This window comes from Aptenodytes patagonicus, chromosome 9, assembly GCF_965638725.1.
Source record: "Aptenodytes patagonicus chromosome 9, bAptPat1.pri.cur, whole genome shotgun sequence".
NCBI lineage: Eukaryota > Metazoa > Chordata > Aves > Sphenisciformes > Spheniscidae > Aptenodytes > Aptenodytes patagonicus.
The window spans coordinates 4,588,808-4,606,531 of NC_134957.1; the positions used below are offsets into that span (position 1 = coordinate 4,588,808).

The following is a 17,724-nucleotide window of genomic DNA, read 5'->3' on the forward strand; positions in this document are numbered from 1 at the left end:
AATTTCTCAAGTACCATGAGTTACAATAGTAATGGATAGCATTAATGACAGCTTGCCATAAGATAGAACATTCTGACACTCTTTTTGCCATAAAGACTCTTGTATAAAAGGATTTTGCAAATACTTTTCAAATGTATATCTGTGTTGAGGGCTTAGCTAGCAAGGTAAGAATAGATGGAGATGAAAGTGGCATACAGCTTACATCTGAAGAATACAGTCGTACAATAGCTAATACTGGAAGGATGAAAGTATGAAGTAAATTTAGCCAGTTGACAGTGTTCAGCCTTCCTTTTGCAGGTACAATGTGAAGTACTCAGGCCAGACTGCAGAATTACCCTTCACATAATCAGGAAGCAGACTGCTCTTGAAAGTCTGAAGAACAATGGTGTTCAGAGTAATGATGCAAAAACAAGGCTGTTGTCTGAAGTGACTTGAAACATCTTCAGGCATCCTGGTCAAAAAGGGGGATATTGAGCTTCCTTGAACTTTCTTCTGGTCTTACTGCTTTCACATGGTTGTCCTAAATTAATTTCATTAACTATGCTTTTTTTTATTATAACCTACAATGCCTTGAAAAATGGTCAGTAAAATTAAAAATGTATTTAGACATTGAGCTTTTCCGGTATTTTTCTTTGTTAAAAATACACTTTAAAAATACTCTCCTTTTAGCTTCCAAACTATAAAATACAACATAGGTAAACTTTCTAAGCTTTTGCATTTCTCAAATTCAGAAAAAGTTATAGATCTTTCAAAGATCTCTGGATGAACAGAGAATTGATCTATGGTTATTTCTGTCCACTTTGCCATGAGATGCCACTTAAGATTCTCTAATGTGAAAATACTCCATAAATAACAGTGGCATGGCTATACAAGAAACCTTGAAGTAAAATGATCTCCAAGTGCAATAAAATCTTTGGAGATATGTTCACTTTCTCCTCCAAAAGAGCTTCATCTAATTGACAGAAAAGATTGTTCTGCTACAGATGATGTCAAGTTATAAATTCAAAGCAATATTGATAAACAGGTTAATAGCTTAATTTCAGTTTTGTAAAAACAGAAATTTATAAAATGTGATGGAATGATCATTTGAAATTATTTTTCTGATTTTTTTCTTACCATGTCGGGGACTCGATTCACACAGTGTTACAGTAGCGATTTTAATCTTAGCCTTATTATGACAAGAACAACAAAACATAAAAGGAAACATCCCTCATAATGACAAAGGAGGAGGATACATATGGGCCATTGAAGCCTGGTTAGAAACCTGATTGACAACTCATTTGTCAGTGCACTGGCAATAAATTGACCAAATTACTTTTGCTGTTCATCTTATACAAAGAAAACAAACCTAATTGATGGGAAAAAAACCCACTTCTCAAAATGACCATTGAAAACCTGAACGGTTATTAGTAGTCTAGCAAAAGCATGAAAAAGAAAAAAATAATTAAAAAAAAATCTGCAAGTGTCTTTCCAGTGTTCCCTTGAAAACAGAAATTACTGTCATGTTCTTGTATTACTCAGTGAAAGCATTCCCTCTGAAAGCATGTGATGGAGCGTGTCCAGAGAAGGGCAACGAGGCTGGTGAGGGGTCTGGAGAACAAGTCTGATGAGGAGCGGCTGAGGGAACTGGGGGTGTTTAGCCTGGAGAAAAGGAGGCTGAGGGGAGACCTCATCGCTCTCTGCAACTCCCTGACAGGAGGTTGTAGCGAGGTGGGGGTCGGTCTCTTCTCCCAAGTAACAAGCGATAGGACGAGAGGAAATGGCCTCAAGTTGCGCCAGGGGAGGTTTAGATTGGACATGAGGAAAAATTTCTTTACTGAAAGAGTGGTGAAACATTGGAACAGGCTGCCCAGGGAAGTGGTTGAGTCCCCATCCCTGGAAGTATTTAAAAGACATGTAGATGTGGTGCTTAGGGACCTGGTTTAGTGGGCATGGTGGTGTTGGGTCGATGGTTGGACTCAATGATCTTAGAGGTCTTTTCCAACCTCAATGATTCTATGATTCTATGATAACTATTTGTAGCTACAGAACGCTGCCTGCTTCAATTCTAATTTAGTGTGTGGTTTACCTAGCCTCCACATCATTAGTACTTACCTAGATAACATTCCATATAAAAAGCAAACTGGTTCCTCAAAAACACTGCAAGGAAATTGCTGTGTAAGTGCCAGATGAAGAGAAAGGCAATATTGTGCTACTCTCAGAGATTTTCACCAGTGCACAGCACAGGAGGTGAAGGCACTTTTTCTGGGGCTCTTATCTTGCCTACATGCTTCACACACTTAAATGACATATGCTAGAGAGTCAGCAATGTATTAATTTTCCCGGCAACTCTAAAGAGAAACAAACTGCATAGCCTTGACATTACTTTATGCTATGTTGCCTAAGATACAAACTCAATTAACTTTTCATAAAGTTCAATAGAGATCCTTAGGGATTGCTAAGATCACTAGGATCAAGATGATCCTCCATCTTCTTTGGAAGCACAGCAACATATCATCACAGCACAATCTACAAACAACTAAATGGGCTGTAGAGACATTTTAAAATAACACATGCCACAGCTCTGAGAAGAGCCTACTTCAACAATATCAGGAAGCTGTAAAACATTTTGCAAATATTTCTTATAATTTAAACATTTATATATAGCTCCTGCTATTGCCTTTTAAGTATTCCTCTTAAATTCTATCATGTAAAAATTATGAACCTGGGAATACATTTTAAGAAAATACAGTAGCATGTACCTAAGCAGGCAAAGAAAAAAACCACACCATCAAGCCATGTGTGAATAAAAAGAGTTATTGAATGGAGTTTTATGTTCTGAAACATGAAGACCTGTTAGCTTTTTACACTTCCAGAATATGGTAATATCTTATGCGCTCTTAAGACGTGCATGTGAATAAGAAATAGCACCTCTTCTGCTTTGATAAGCATTCCTCCACACAAAAGCTCACAAACACTTCCCTCATATCTATCCAGGAATCATTATTTTAAAAAATAATAATAAAAAATTGACACTCTCCCCTCAAAAGATTTTTTTTTAAAGGGAAAAAATTGTATAAAGCAGTCTCTTTTGCAGACCACAGCAGTTTTACTGAATGGCAAAGGCTCATTATTATGCACTGATATGCAGAAGATATTACTGACAATTCCCAGAGTATTCCCTCTTTCATAAACAGACTGTTGATGGCTGATGCATAATCCATCCGAGCAGTGCAATAAAAGAAAAAATATCACAAAATGTACACAGGGCAGTCCAAAAACTAGGTGCCAAAACTGCTACAGATAGTAGACAATTTTCTTGACTGCACACAACTCTCATAGTCAGTGGCATTATTTGTGAAGAAATGTAATGTAAACTTATACATTTTATATATATATACATTATACAAGGTAAATCTACCTTGCCAGTAGATTTCTGTTTGCAGAGACTTCCCAAACATTACTGTAAAGAGCATTTAACATAATTTAATACAGTATTAAAACTAAAAAAAACTATACTGATGTGATACTGATGAAATTCTTATGTTTTAATTCCTCATAGCGCATGGCATAACACCTGAAAAAATACTCCCTTATATGATAAATATTCTGAACTCTCCTGCCTAGACAGTCCAAGTCAAAACACACCAAATCCTATGGAACATGAATGCAACAGCAAATCATCAAATGGGATGATGCTTTTTGGCCCCACGTATTATTTGTAGAGAAGTTCTTCATATAAATATTTTATTTTACTGTCTACAGACACAGCTTCTAGCATACTGGTTGTCTTAATGTCAACTTAGGCCTCTAGGTGCTTTTGTAATACAAACCACAGCTGTAATGAGAGCTGGAGAAGTATTTATTATGAATAATTTGTGGCAAGTTTTAGGATTTGTTTTGAAACCAACTGTTCACAAAGACTTGCAATTCGGAACAGTATGACAAACAGCTAAATAATATCAGTGAATGAATCACTAGACATTATTCCAGTGTAAGCCTGCAGCCAAAGCTCTCCCCGAGTGCTCCTGCAGTCAACGAGGCTGGCTTGGCTATGCTTGCTGGAAAGCTGGAGCAGTGGACTGAAGCCCAGGCAAACCCCAGAAGCTCTTTGAGGCCTTTTCCCCGCCTCCATCTCTTTCACAAAAGGCAAGCCTCCATTTGGATACTCAGAGCAACCCCAGTTCTGACAAGGGTTGCAGGTGGGTATCATGTGGCATTAATTTTTTTTCCACAAAGACTGAAAAGATTTCTAGGGCTGCTGAGAGCAAGGGTCTGGCAAAGCAAAGTAGAAAGAGAGCAGAGATACAGCCAGCGTGCTGGCGGAGAGCACCATGCAGCTGGCACGGCCACACGGGCATCCCGTCGAGAGTACAGGGAGCAGGAACCACTGACGCTGAACCCAGTTAGGGAGGGGTTGGCAGGAATAGCTAAAAGTGAACAGATCCAGTAGGAGCAGTTGGTAACAAAGACAAGCAGGGACACCTGCTCCTGGCCACTAAAGCTATGAAGATCAGCAGCGTAGATGACCAACTCTAACAAGACTTTATTACCTAACAGAGGAACTGTGGCTAAAGGGGTTCTGCTTACAGCCCAGGAAACTCAGTGCCCAGTTTAGAAGCAATAATCCATGCGCTTGGGCAGCCCTTGGCTGACTCGGCAAGACCCTGTTCCCCAGCAGCTCTTGTGCTTTCCCAGATGTTTTGAGGGAGAAGATAAGGAGAGTGAGGAAAAGGAAGGGTCAGGAAAGCCAGCCAGAAAACTCTCTCCGAAAGATGAGTTTTCTGTATTTTTATGTTGTCAGAAGGGATGGCTGCTGTAGGATTGGGACATCTGGCACAAGATCCTCACTCTCCACACTTCCTAATTCCATCTTCAGCAACAGTAATAGGGGCAGCAGTTACATGTGTTGGCAGGGAGGCTTTAGGCTTGTCTGGCTCCTTGTTCTGATGCAGCAGGAAATCTGACAGCCTATTTCCTTGCACCCTGCTGTGTGACAGTGACATATGCCTACCTGCTTAAACTTCGAGCTGACACTAGTTGGTTTCCTGTAACCATGAACAACAAATTCTGGGTGGGATCCAATAACTGAGCATAGGAGTTAGCCCATCTCAGTAATTCCATTCTCAATGGTAGGAAAAGGATTTAGTTGGGATGATAGCCAATTTGGAGAGTGGTTGGGGTAGAGGACAGGAGGTGAGGAAAGTAATTCTGCCTGCTTTTGGTGCAACAGATTTTTCAAAGTGATGTTACCATGCTTACTTTCTCCTCCCCTTCCTGCCTTTTGTTTCCTTAAAAAAAAACCCCTTTCTTTCTTCCACCATGACTGTCTGATATAAAAGCAACCCTTTAATGTGACAGTCCTTCAAATCTTTCAAGCCAAAGCCAGTGCAAGAGTTAAAAGGAGTTAAGGGTTCATTCACCTTTAACTTCGTGAGTCAAGAAGCTTAATTATTACAGGTAATACGACCCTTGGTCTAAACTTATTTCTGCTTTATATTCCCGTTACCATATTTTCAGTACAAGTCCTTTATGATAACATTCAAATATCTTGCTGCCTTTTGTTCCTCAAATGCAAAATCTAACCTTTGTTTTTGACACACCAACTAATATTGTGCTGCTGTAATTATGTGAGAGGGATTAGGATGTCACTAACACAATTTTATCAGTTCAGGTGAAGGGTAAACAAAGAAAATGATAGAACACAGATAGGAAGCTCTGCTACAGTTTGCATATTTTACAAACTTTTCATTTTATATTTGTTATATCTTTTTGGTTACAATTTTAAAGGAAGTGTAAGAACATTACTGTCCACAGGCTTACTGGGATTTGAAACTTTCCTCTGTGAAATTTGTTGCTCTATCACAGTAACTGAACTACGCTGAAATGTCAGCAACATATTGTCATTATTAATAAAATGTCTAAATTGAATCAGATTTGCAACTGGAAAAGAGAGAGTGCTTATTTCCAGCCTTGGAACATTCGCTATTCTATCACTGCTGCTAATGCTGCCTATGTCCCCTTTATAAAACAAAATTTGTTTCTTTCTTTAATAGACATATGGGAATTTAATTATAACAAAGTAGATAGACAAAAAATAATTGCACAAAGCATTAAATACATAGTAAGAAGTATATCCAGTTTCAGCTTTTACAGTTCTGCCTACAATGACATCAGATGAATTTGTATCCCATTTCTAAACTCAGACATACGCATCACAATTTCTTCTAATTAAGATATATAAAGGTTACAACCATCTACTTCCCAGACTGCCTTCCTAAGTTACAAGACGCACTGAAGTTTTGAATTTTCATTGCATTTAAGAGGTTGATTTATTAATATTTGGAAAAAAAACCAAAAACAACAAAGGTCAAATCAATAGCTAAGAATAGTTGTAACAGTGTTTTGTGGTGGGTAGACATGGTGAGTGAAAACATGACTGATAAGGTCGTAAAGTTCAGTACTTGAACGTGCTTGATTCACCTATATTCTTGAAAAGGCTATAATCTTCATCATACTATGTAAATGGCATAGCAGTGCTCTTAAACTTACTAAGAGCCAATACGGGAAACCAAAGGAAAGAAAAGAAAGAAGTTTTCAGCAAAAGTAAAATGATCAAAACAAAAACCCTTCTCTGAAGCAACAGTTAAAAGGAGTACAAATTGATGTAGATCATTAACCAGGGGTCATGCAGCATCAGCTTTCTTAATAAAAAGCCGCAATTAAGAGGATAGAAAATGTCACAAGAAAGGCTACCTGCATTTTCCCTTTGAAATGTGTTTCCATTATATATTTTTTTAAGAATAATTACATAATTGGACCATATGCTGTATGGAATGCAATTGGATCTTGAACTTGCTTTGGATTCCTGACTGCTGGCATAGTTAATACTGGCAGCCTCAATGATTAAAATATTCTTCAGACGTACACACAAATGCGTACTTTTTTTAAGTAACACATTTTGTTTCTAATTATTTGCCTTATGTCAGTTGATAATTTAGGATATACATAGGACACATTTCCCAATTAATCTCTCAGAACCCTGAAGCAACAATTTCTTTTGTATATAACAGCTGGCATTTTCAAATACGTAAATCCAAAGCTGGAGTTCAAAAACCCTCCAAGATACCTTGAAAACAGTTTTTGTAATATTGCAAACCAGAAAATACTGTTATTAAAAACAAATAATTTCCAGCCTAAATAATGCAACTTCAGATTAATGAAAGCAATGGACCAACAGAGAATGAACACTCGAACACTCTTCTCGCTTCTCAAGAAGAGCACAGGATGTGCTTTTATGGTATCAGTGTTTTACAAACTAGGAAGGTTTCCAGCTAAAACTTAGGCACAATACACAATGGCCAGTGATAACTTTTTAAAAGCCCTAAGTAATCACACCTCTAAAAAGTTGTTGCTTTTCGTATTGCTGTTAAAACTGATGAACAGGGATGACAACAATTGTGGCATATAAATGGGCTGTATACAGCCTTCTCTAAGTAAAACTCAGCCAATTTCCTTATCCGTAAATAGCAATTTTTGTTAGATCTAGTTAGGTTTCACCTGGCAAGTGTCAATCTGAAGAAGCCAAACTGAAAATGGTTTTTATCAGCTTCATAATAGAATTTCTAGTCACCACCAGAAAGATGCACACACATTTTCACGTACTCCAGATCCGTCTAAAATACTGAATTTCAAATTTTGTCTCTCTTTACTCCAGGCCAACACTGTGATTCTCAATTTTCTATGTCTCCCTTCAGTAGCACCAAGCTACCAGCTGTTTTGAAGATGGTCTCTCAACCTTTCCTGCTGAAACTTGACTACTTCACACAAGTAAACCACAGAGTAGAATGAGACACACCTGTGCCAAAGGGACAAACCATGTGGTTAGTGCTTGTCATGGGATATGGAAAATAGCAGATCCAGGATATGATGAGAGCATCCTAATTCCCTAGATCAGTAGGCTGAGCTATTTTGAGTCTTGCTCTTGCCATTACAATGCTGATATTTTTCCCCTTTTGACAGGTAAAAAAATAGTTGTGAAAAGACATTTACACGGCCATGATTTCACAGGACGTTTCCCTGCCTTAATTTACACCTTAGAATCTAAATTTAAGACTCAAATACACTACATGTACCTCAGCAACTTCAAATGCAGATCCATCCTATGGGGGGAGTTACAAACTCCTAAATTTCAGGAGACAGAAAATTATGCTTTATCACAGATTAGTTGCTAGTTTTCTATCTCCTGTTTTAAAGTCTGGCAATCTGACTGTTTTTTTTAATTAATTTATTCTGTTGCTATGGTGACAGTTCATCTCTGTCAATCAGCAGCAAAAGACCAAGGCACACCTTTCTGTAAATGATTGCAGAAAGGCAGTATTCTGTAGACACAACAATTAAGAAATTGGATTAGTTTTGAGGAAATTAATATACAGCCTCACAGTAAGAAGTCCAAATGATGTTTATCTCCCTACAACATTTATTTTTGTCATTAGAGTGCACATGGGTAAGAAAATGCAATCACCTGAACCAAGCATTTGGATGAACATGCTATCCAAAGCCTGGGGAGAGGAGACCGCTGTGGTGAAGATGGGACAAAACAGATGAAATTTTAAATTACTTTTTCTCCACTCATATCCCATTTTAGTAGGTATGTAATAGTGGAATGCCCGCAACTTTAATAAAATAGTGAGATGGGTAATAAATTGAGAAAACTGTGCATTCTAGTTAGAAATCTTTTCATACCATATATTAAATGCCTCCATTCATAAAGCAGCTTCAGAGTAAGCCTGAATTGAGAACTCCATGCTTCCCCCCCAGAAAACGTGGCAGCCCCACTAAGGGCAGAGCTTTGGCTTGAAGTTTATATTGTTATGGTGCAGACTCAAATCTCTCTCTCCTGCCCGACACTTCTCTTCATTATACCGCTATCTATTCTTTTTACTTCATTATTTTAGATCAAGAGAAGGCATACACAAGACCGTTTAACTTGGCCAACAGCTTTCGATGCTTCAGTAGATTCTCTCCACTGGATCACTTATTTTTAGTATTTATCATTAAATGTGATCTAGCAAAGTACTGAATAAAAGTTGAATACTTTTTTTCGTATTTCAACGCTCTGAAGAGTTTTGCACTTCTCTCATGATCTTGTTTCATGTATTTTTCTTTATAATTACACATTTTACCATGCTTATTCTTGCAAATATTTTGAAGAAATCATCTACTGTTTGCACTATTCTTTATGCTCACCAGTTAATCATTTTAATTTGCTTTATTAATTCAATTTAATTAAACTGAGTTACAATATCATTGCTGCTAACAATTTCTTAAACATTTCAAATTTCTCTATTAAGTGATTCACTATATGTTACATAGATACTTAAATTCCTTAGGGCATTTTAATATTGCCTCAACATCAGCTGTTTCACAATTGAACTTTTGTTTCTTTACTTATTCTTAAAGTGTATTTTCAGATAATAATGTGATCATTAGTTCCTACATGCTCCTTTTTTTATTGATTGTACATGCCTTCTTCACAGGATTAGCTCCCAAATAGCCTTTGACTACAAGGATTGTTCCACAAATTGTCTCACTAAGCAATGCAGTATTATCGTCAAAAACTAAATTTTGAATAACGTAGTTATCACAATCAAAATCTCAAGAATTAAAAACCTCCATGATCAAAGTTCTGTCTCTCTTGCAGACTTTTTTTCTTCTAAATCAGCAATACATTTTGTTATCTGCTTTTCTTAACTGCCCTCAAGGGTTATAATAACTGGATTACTTTATTGTTTTTATCTATTAAAGCTTTCTGATGTATCAGCCAAAATACATACTCATTTCTCTGTAACAGCCCAACACCATCTCACATCAATAGAATCAAAACATTCCTTTGCTTTTTCTTGTTTATCCTACAGTAAATTTTGTGGTTTTCAATGTGAAATTGTCAGTGATTTTCCTTCCTGGAGAAGCTCTGTTTAGTAGACTGCATTGGGTATGGTCCTGGCATTCATTCTAGAGAAAGGCAGTGGGGTGTTTTTTCTCTTCACATTTTCATTAATTCTTATAGGTTAAGCATTAATGGGGCCTATAAGGTGCTAGCCAGTCAGTTGCGCATTATCCCCACTAATTCCTGTTGATGATTCATTTTCATCAACAACATTAACATACTAGCAAAGACAAATTCCATTTAAATATCATTCTAAGTACTTTGGGTTACTCTAAAACAGCATACTGCTGCAATATGCTTCAACTGTAGGGAGACAAGAACTTCTGTATCCAAAGTACACTAATTTTTTAAAAGATGTCTGAGGGATGGCAGAATTTGGGTTTGTTTTGTTTTGAAAAACAGCTGTGCTAGAAAATCCAGGACCAAAAGCTTGAAGGTGAATATCCAGAGAGCACAAGATCACCTATATGACAGTGGAAGAAGCCAAGCGAGGACAGGTGATAGAGCTTTTCTATTGACTCACAGTGTGAAGCATCAACTTTTGCATCTTATCTGTTATGAAATTAATCAGATTTTCACATTATAGTAGTACAAAGAGCTACCACCTGTGTAATTTCCTGAACTCACTGGATTTCATTTTGTCTGGCACCTTCTGTGCTGCCCAGTGTCACTCCCGTTTTGTTCATAGACTTTGACAGTGTGAGTACATTTTCTCTCCAGTGCAGACAGCCCTCAGCTGTAGCTTTCCACATCGTGAAGCTGACACCACACAAATCAAGATGTGCCTTAAACTTGTCCTTCATTTGTGTACTGACCTTTCAGCTATTCACTACAATTTTATAACAAACAAAAAGGGGGGGACTTCTAGCACCTTTCCAATATATACATCCCATAACTGAACCAAAACAGATGAATCTACAGGAGTCCCGCTACAATACTAATTTAATCGCACCCTCAGATTTCAGCTTTTGAAATCTTTTTCCACAAATATTCAGGCATATAAGGATAGTAAATATGGAAATGGCTGAGATCTTGATGCAATAACTATATATTTGTCAAAATTTTGCCACTGCATAGAGCAGCAGTAACAACAGATGGCTTTGTAGAAATTTACTTCTGTTTGAAGTTCATTGATTCTCATTCTAGACACTGTTATTTTGCCAGACAGTAGTTTTTGAGTGGTTTTACTATTGATCATCATGTTCTGATGCAGCAGGCTGCTGAGGAAAAAGTTAAACTAACTAGAACTAATGAGCAGTAAAACTTGCTAGCACAGGTACAGTAGTGGTCAAATGGCAGCAAGCCCAGGGCATGAAGAAGAAGAATGTGTCCAGTATCTCAGACTAATTTTTTTAAAAATGTTTAGAAAGATCCATTCAGATTCATTATCCAGACAATATCACACTAAATGGATAAAAAGATAGATTTTAGCACAATGTTAAAATGCGTATCTACTGCATGAATTAACTCAGGAGAGAAGAACATAAAAAATAAAAACTGTGCAAAGGAGCCCCATTTTAACTTGATATACTTATCTTCATCAACAGTAAATGTAATACCCTTCTTCTTTAGACAAAATTAGCAATGCCCTGTATTAACTTAGCCTTTTAAGACCAATTGAATGCAGTGATGACTGTTTCCATACACTTCCAATCTTTGTGAAACTGTTCCCAAATTGAAGCTCATTTCCCTTTTTTTTTTGTACTTTGTTTCCTAGTTCTTCAACATTTCATGTGTTCCTCAAATGCTTTTTTGGATCTTAGCATTTCCTTCCTTTCCAATGAAAATGTAATTAATTCCTGAAGGACTCAATTAAGATTTTAAGCTAAAATCATGCTGCAGGACTGGGACAAAAAGGGCTGGTGCAATGCCGAACAAGTGATGATTAGCAATGTTACTGTTACATCTCTGAAACCACAAAGCATTCCAATCCCTTCAGAGAAGAATGAGGACTTTAAAAGTTTATTATTCTTTTATTACAATGCATGCAATACAATACTTTTGCTGAGTAGATATAAACAAAGCCTTCTTATGATGCCTCTGTGCTGTTTTGAGAGCGTACTACTGCCACATAGTTGCCTTGTGACCTCAATGAATAAGGTTGCCTCGATATAACCGAATTTGTAACTGGAACACGCTTAACATTAGCAGAGCTATAACTTGGCTTGACTTTTTCACTTACTGACATCCTTAAACATCCTGGGTGTCATACTGTGCAAGCGTTACAAAGAAAAAGCATCCTCTTACGTAGGTGACTGGGAATCAACTTTATATATTACCACTTTAGGTGAACACCAGCAATTGCATTTTCAACAGCATCATCTGTAGTTTGCCCCTCTGCTTAGGCTACCAACTACCTTCTCTGTTTTTTCACAGATTAGGTAATTTTAAAAGATATTTATCTAGAAAGACTGGAAGGTTCCTTACATCAGGCCACAGAGCGCCACATTTAGTAACTTATTTTTTCCCATTACACAATAATGAAACTTACAAAAATCTATCAAAATACATAGCTAAATAAATATGATTTTAAATATTAAAACATTAATATTACACAGATGTACATTTTGAGACTTTATAGCATCAAAATATTGGAAGAGAGAATATCCATCTTCTGAGAACAAGCTAATTAGCAGCAAAGAATGAGGCTAGAAGCATTCCTAAGAAATTGTGTTTTTTTCCTGCAGATTTTAAGGAAAACAATGGTGACAGAGAAAGCCTGAGCTTCTTAGGAGCTTGAGAAGTGCAAAATAGGAGGAATATAAAGTGGAAAGAAAAAAATCTGTTACTTTTTGAAAGCTGAGGAAAAGCCTGAATATACAAGTCTAATGAAAGGAGATAAAATCTTACAGACCAATGTAGAAATATTTGAGAACTAGATCCAAGATGAAATCCTCAGGCTACATGGTCTCCCATATGATCTGAGTAAGAAAGAGCTGGTTAATTTTCTTGAAAATTGGATTGCAAAAGCTTAACAGCTTGCAGTTGAAGATGACCCACTTTGCGTTGAAAAGGCATACAAGAAAACCTTTAAGAAAAGAAAAGAGGGGGGAAAAAAAAAAGAAAAAATGAAATCCTGAGCAGGAGGCAGCATTATGCTTGGCCTCTCAGATCAGAGATATAAGGGAAGGATCCTCCTCAAGGCAGCATATAAGGATAGTAAACTTGTCTAATACACTTCATGTTTTCTTCTTTTTTTTCTTCTGCTCTCTCAAGTGCTATCACTGCAGCAAAGAAAAGATTCACATTAACCCTGCCGAAGAAGAGAAGTGAGGTGGCCATTTCTGCTTCTATTTCAACAGGACATAAGGTTTCACATTTCTTTTCCAAAAAAGATTGGGAAGGACAGGATATGCATACCTGTTACAGCATTCTCTGTTGTTTCAAAAACATGCCTTTCACACATTCAGAGCTCTACAGCTTTGAAAAATCCCTATAGACAAACAGAAAAGCATAACCTAATAGATCATAGTATTAATGAGACTTCATAATTGAGTTTTAAATCTTTTTTGGAAGAACATTCCACATACAGCACTGCAGGAGTCTCTGACAAAAAAATTTCCAGTCAGCTCCAGGGTTTTGATCTTCACCACTGAATATCAAATGGTACCAAGTAACAAGCAACAAACATTTCATTTCCAAACTGCTAATGACCACAAACGTACCAATTTCTACAAATTTTGCACTTGTTTAGCACCTCAGAAGACAAGATCTGAGATATCAAGTCACCCATATGAAAACTGAAATTAGTGAATCACTTTGACCTTTCTTTCATCATAGGATGCTGTTCAGCAGCTCACTCTTTTTTTTTTTCCTCCTTCCTCTCTTTTTCTTCTTCAGAATTCTACGGCAGTCCTCTCAAATCATATAGAAACCCCAAACCTGCAAACTTTCAACAGCTTTCTCAAAAAAGTTCTTCTATGTTCAACACTTACTGGAATGATCCAAACCAACCTTTGAGATAATGGCATGTTACATTACGATGACCTAGTATATTACCTGACTTTCTACTGCTACTGAGAATGACCAAAAGATAGAACTGTAACTTTTTAAACGTAACCGTAGGAATGTCACACTTCAAGGGTTTTTCCTCATACTAATTTTCTTACTTGCTTCAACTTATATAAACGAACATGGGATTATACAAGATCCCATTTACATTACAACTCATAGCCGAACAGCTGCCTCAAAACCTTAATTAAAAGCATTCTAAATATTGTTAGTTTTCAAGCTTTCCAAGAATATTTTATTTATGTAGTTCTACCTATAGTTTGTTGATCTGCTCTAGCTGCCGTTCTTGATTCTTATTTGTAGATCATTTTTCTCCAGTGTACCAGGTTGTTCCATTCCTTCCTTCAGACATTTATTGACATTGTCTATTTAAATCACTATTTATCTCCTGTATTCAGCTTTAAGATATATAATTGACCTACAGCTGAAATAATCAATGCCCAGATTTCTCTGAAAGTCCTGTGTAAATATACAGCCTGATTTACTGCATTTAGATCTTTCTTTAAATGAAACACATTGTTTCTCACTGAGGTTCTGTGAATGTAATGAAGGAAAAAAAGAAGGTACTTCAGTTTTGCATACATAATTAGAAAGCTACTTAAATGAATTTTGAAAAGATTCTCAGAGTTATTTTGGGCTTTTTGTTCATTCCTTTTTTAAACACTTTTAAAGATTTTTGAAATGGTTAGTTGGAGAACATTAGCCTGCATTCAAAAATATGAAGCAGAATGCATAATCTAAAGAACATAACCTTTGTGATAATTATCTGATTTTTTTTTAGATTGCCAAATCAAGTGTGTTTTAAACTAGTCTCTTGTGAGTGTACATAATGAAAAAAATTCTATTTCAGCAGATAATTTTTCAGGTGATTTGCTTGCAGCAAAACAAAATGCTCAGCTAAAAAGATGATAGAAAACATAATGCATTATTTCCATTTTTTTTAAAAATGACTATTCTTATGGTTAGAAACTAGTGATTTCTTTATCGGTGACTGAAAAAAACATGGTGGTGTTATGTTTCTTCCTGTTAAGATAATACTGCATCAGGAACCTTCTGTAATATTACTTAATTACATAATTATCAGCATTAGCATCCTAGGCTTCTACCTAATTATTTTCTTCTACTTCCAGATTGCCATTCCCACTCCACAACATGTAAGAACCCTGACTCCATCTACAGTGTATTAGACATAAAGAATTCAGTACCTTTTAAAACTGAATAAAACATTAATTCATCTCAGCTGCCTCAGTTCTTGAAAGTGCAACATACCCTTTGATACAACTTTCAGTCAAGTTCGCTAAGAACTCATCACTCTTCACACCTACTTTTCAATGTCATGAGATTTTTTTTTCTAAATGTCTGACTACTTTACTTTCTGGATCAGATTTGGGTCTCTGCTACAGGGTTACGTATCTTTTTGTCCCTAACTCAATTTCTGCTCAGATATAAGTATATTCTGCTGTACCAACACCTTCACAATTCTCTCTGAACTCCACTAGCAAAGTTGTTCTTCCTTTCCCACCCCATTTCATAAAGTGTACTTTTGGTTCCAGACGTTTAATGCTAGTTCCTTCAGTTCAATTTAAGCCAGCTCACTCTCTCTTCTAGTTGTTTTTTTTGTCCTTTCCATAGAAACAGAAAAATAGTTCTGAAATATATAGCTTCAAGAAGTCCTGTCTGTTGACATACTGAGACTACAATCACATGGATCCACCGAGCTTGGCCTGAGAGGAGGGGAACAACAGGTTTAAGAAGGCAGGCAGATGTCTGATACGTGCTGTTAGCCTAGCGATCCCCTGGACTAGGGGATGGGCTGCCTGGGGAGTAGCATGTATAGGCAGTTTTATAAAAAAACAGACAGCTGTTCTTGTTGTTCCTTCTATGTGTTATCAACCAAGACACAGAGCACTACTAGCGAGAAAACTGGAGGCACCTTTACAGCTCCCAATATGCCATTTCCTTCTACCCATCTCCACATGATTCATCTCAACATCAGCATTCATCTTCTCTCACCACTCACCTGAGAGTGAGAGAGCATCTCAGCTATTCCTGAAATGATACAATATGTGCATTTTAAAAACCAAAAACTGAAAACCAACCAGCCAAATAAACCCCAAAGAAAATGAGGCCTGTAGTTCTAAGCACCCACCAGCAACACAACTAAGCAAAATTGTTGGCACTCCGCGCAACACACACACACACTCTCCTATTTCACTTTGTTTCCTTTCAGTGACTGCTGTGAATATTTTAAGCCATGCTATTTGGACACAAAAAATAGGCAATAATGAAAACATGTGAACATCACTAATTACCTAAAAGTAAATTTTTGAAAAATAGAAAAGGGTTTTTTATAAATTTCTACTTAAACTCAAAGACTAGTGTGATGAAGGAATATCAGTAACCCAGAGTCATCCACTGTCCTACACCGTGAAGGACAAACTGAGCCAAATTGTGAAAATTGGAAGTACCACACTGATACAAAGGGAAAAATTTTCCATAGAATTCAAAACATTCTTTTCTCATGAAAGTAAAAACACAAGAATACAATTTCACAAGAAGAGTACAGAACCTTCTAAACAGTGGAACATAAGGCAAAAATTGAATCCAAAACAGCAAAGGAAGATCATTAACATGAATTTAATTTATGTCCTTCAAGTCTTACCTTGTCTTCCTAGATCTTGATTGTGAAGCTACATCAGTGCCTTTTATACCTGGACTGGAAGAGAGGGGAGAGCAATGCTTAGTATACCCAAACTATTACAATTGATAAATAAGAGCTGTCAGCAACAGTTTCATTTCAATTTAACAGTTAAACATTTCAGTTCTCTGTCAGCAATACAACTAAAATTTAACTCTAAGGGGAAAATTATTTTTCTACTTATATAGCATAGGAGAAAAAGGTGTTAAACTCATTCTGGTATTTTAAAACTTCTGTTGTCATAACAGTTTTGGGTTTCATATATTTTCAAAATTTCAAAGTTGCCAAGACTTTTCCCAAACAGAAAAGGATGACTCTTCTGCCTATAGACAACAAAGTAGCCAAGGTTTTACTTCAAATAAGACAATGGTGTTTGTAAGGACAATGCAGAAAAGGTCAAGACAAAAAACCCAACACAGTACTTCGTGTTTTGTGCAATCATTTGTATCCATGCAAAATGAACATAAGCTCCTATCAAGACAAGAGGGATCAACTTTAAAAAAATACCATTAGACACAACTTGCATCCACTTTGCAAACTGAGGAAGCCACACCACATTACAGGGAAGTCAAGTTAATACATTATCACCTAATATTAAGCACAATGAATAATTATCTTATTAGTAAACATGCTTAAGCCTATCAGCACCATCAAAATATAACTATTTACAGATCATCTAGAAAGCTTTCTCCTTTGTCTACAAACCATTCCACTACTGAATCAACAATAAACACAAACTACTTCTGCAATTTCTATTAATGCTAAATTAAAATCCATCTGAAAACGTGCATCTATCAATTCAGAGGATTACTCAAATAAAAACAGAAAAAATATGAGTAGCATAAGAAGTGAAATCCAGAGCTTAATAATTACAGATACAGCACATTTTATTTTGACAAATCAGCTCTTAATAGTTTAGCCTAGTAAGACAAAAGCCAGTTAGTACTTCTTTAATAGACTAATCATTTTGCATTTAATTGTCATATCAATAATACTGGCATATCCCTACAGCAAAGTCAATAATTATTACATCAACTAATTAAAATCTAAGTTAAAAGGTAACTCACTGAGTGTTCTATTCAGAAAA

The 17,724-nt window shown here is 36.4% G+C and overlaps 1 long non-coding RNA gene across 1 annotated transcript in view; it reads right to left on the bottom strand.

The window, feature by feature from the left end:
• The window catches only part of LOC143164423 (uncharacterized), a 235,494-nt gene extending 218,841 nt beyond the window's left edge, over positions 1-16,653 (bottom strand). Inside the window, exon 1 of the long non-coding RNA XR_012996065.1 lies at positions 16,602-16,653. This is a non-coding gene — a long non-coding RNA (uncharacterized LOC143164423). The remainder of the gene's footprint in view (positions 1-16,601) is intronic.
• Between the last annotated feature and the right edge of the window lie 1,071 nt (positions 16,654-17,724).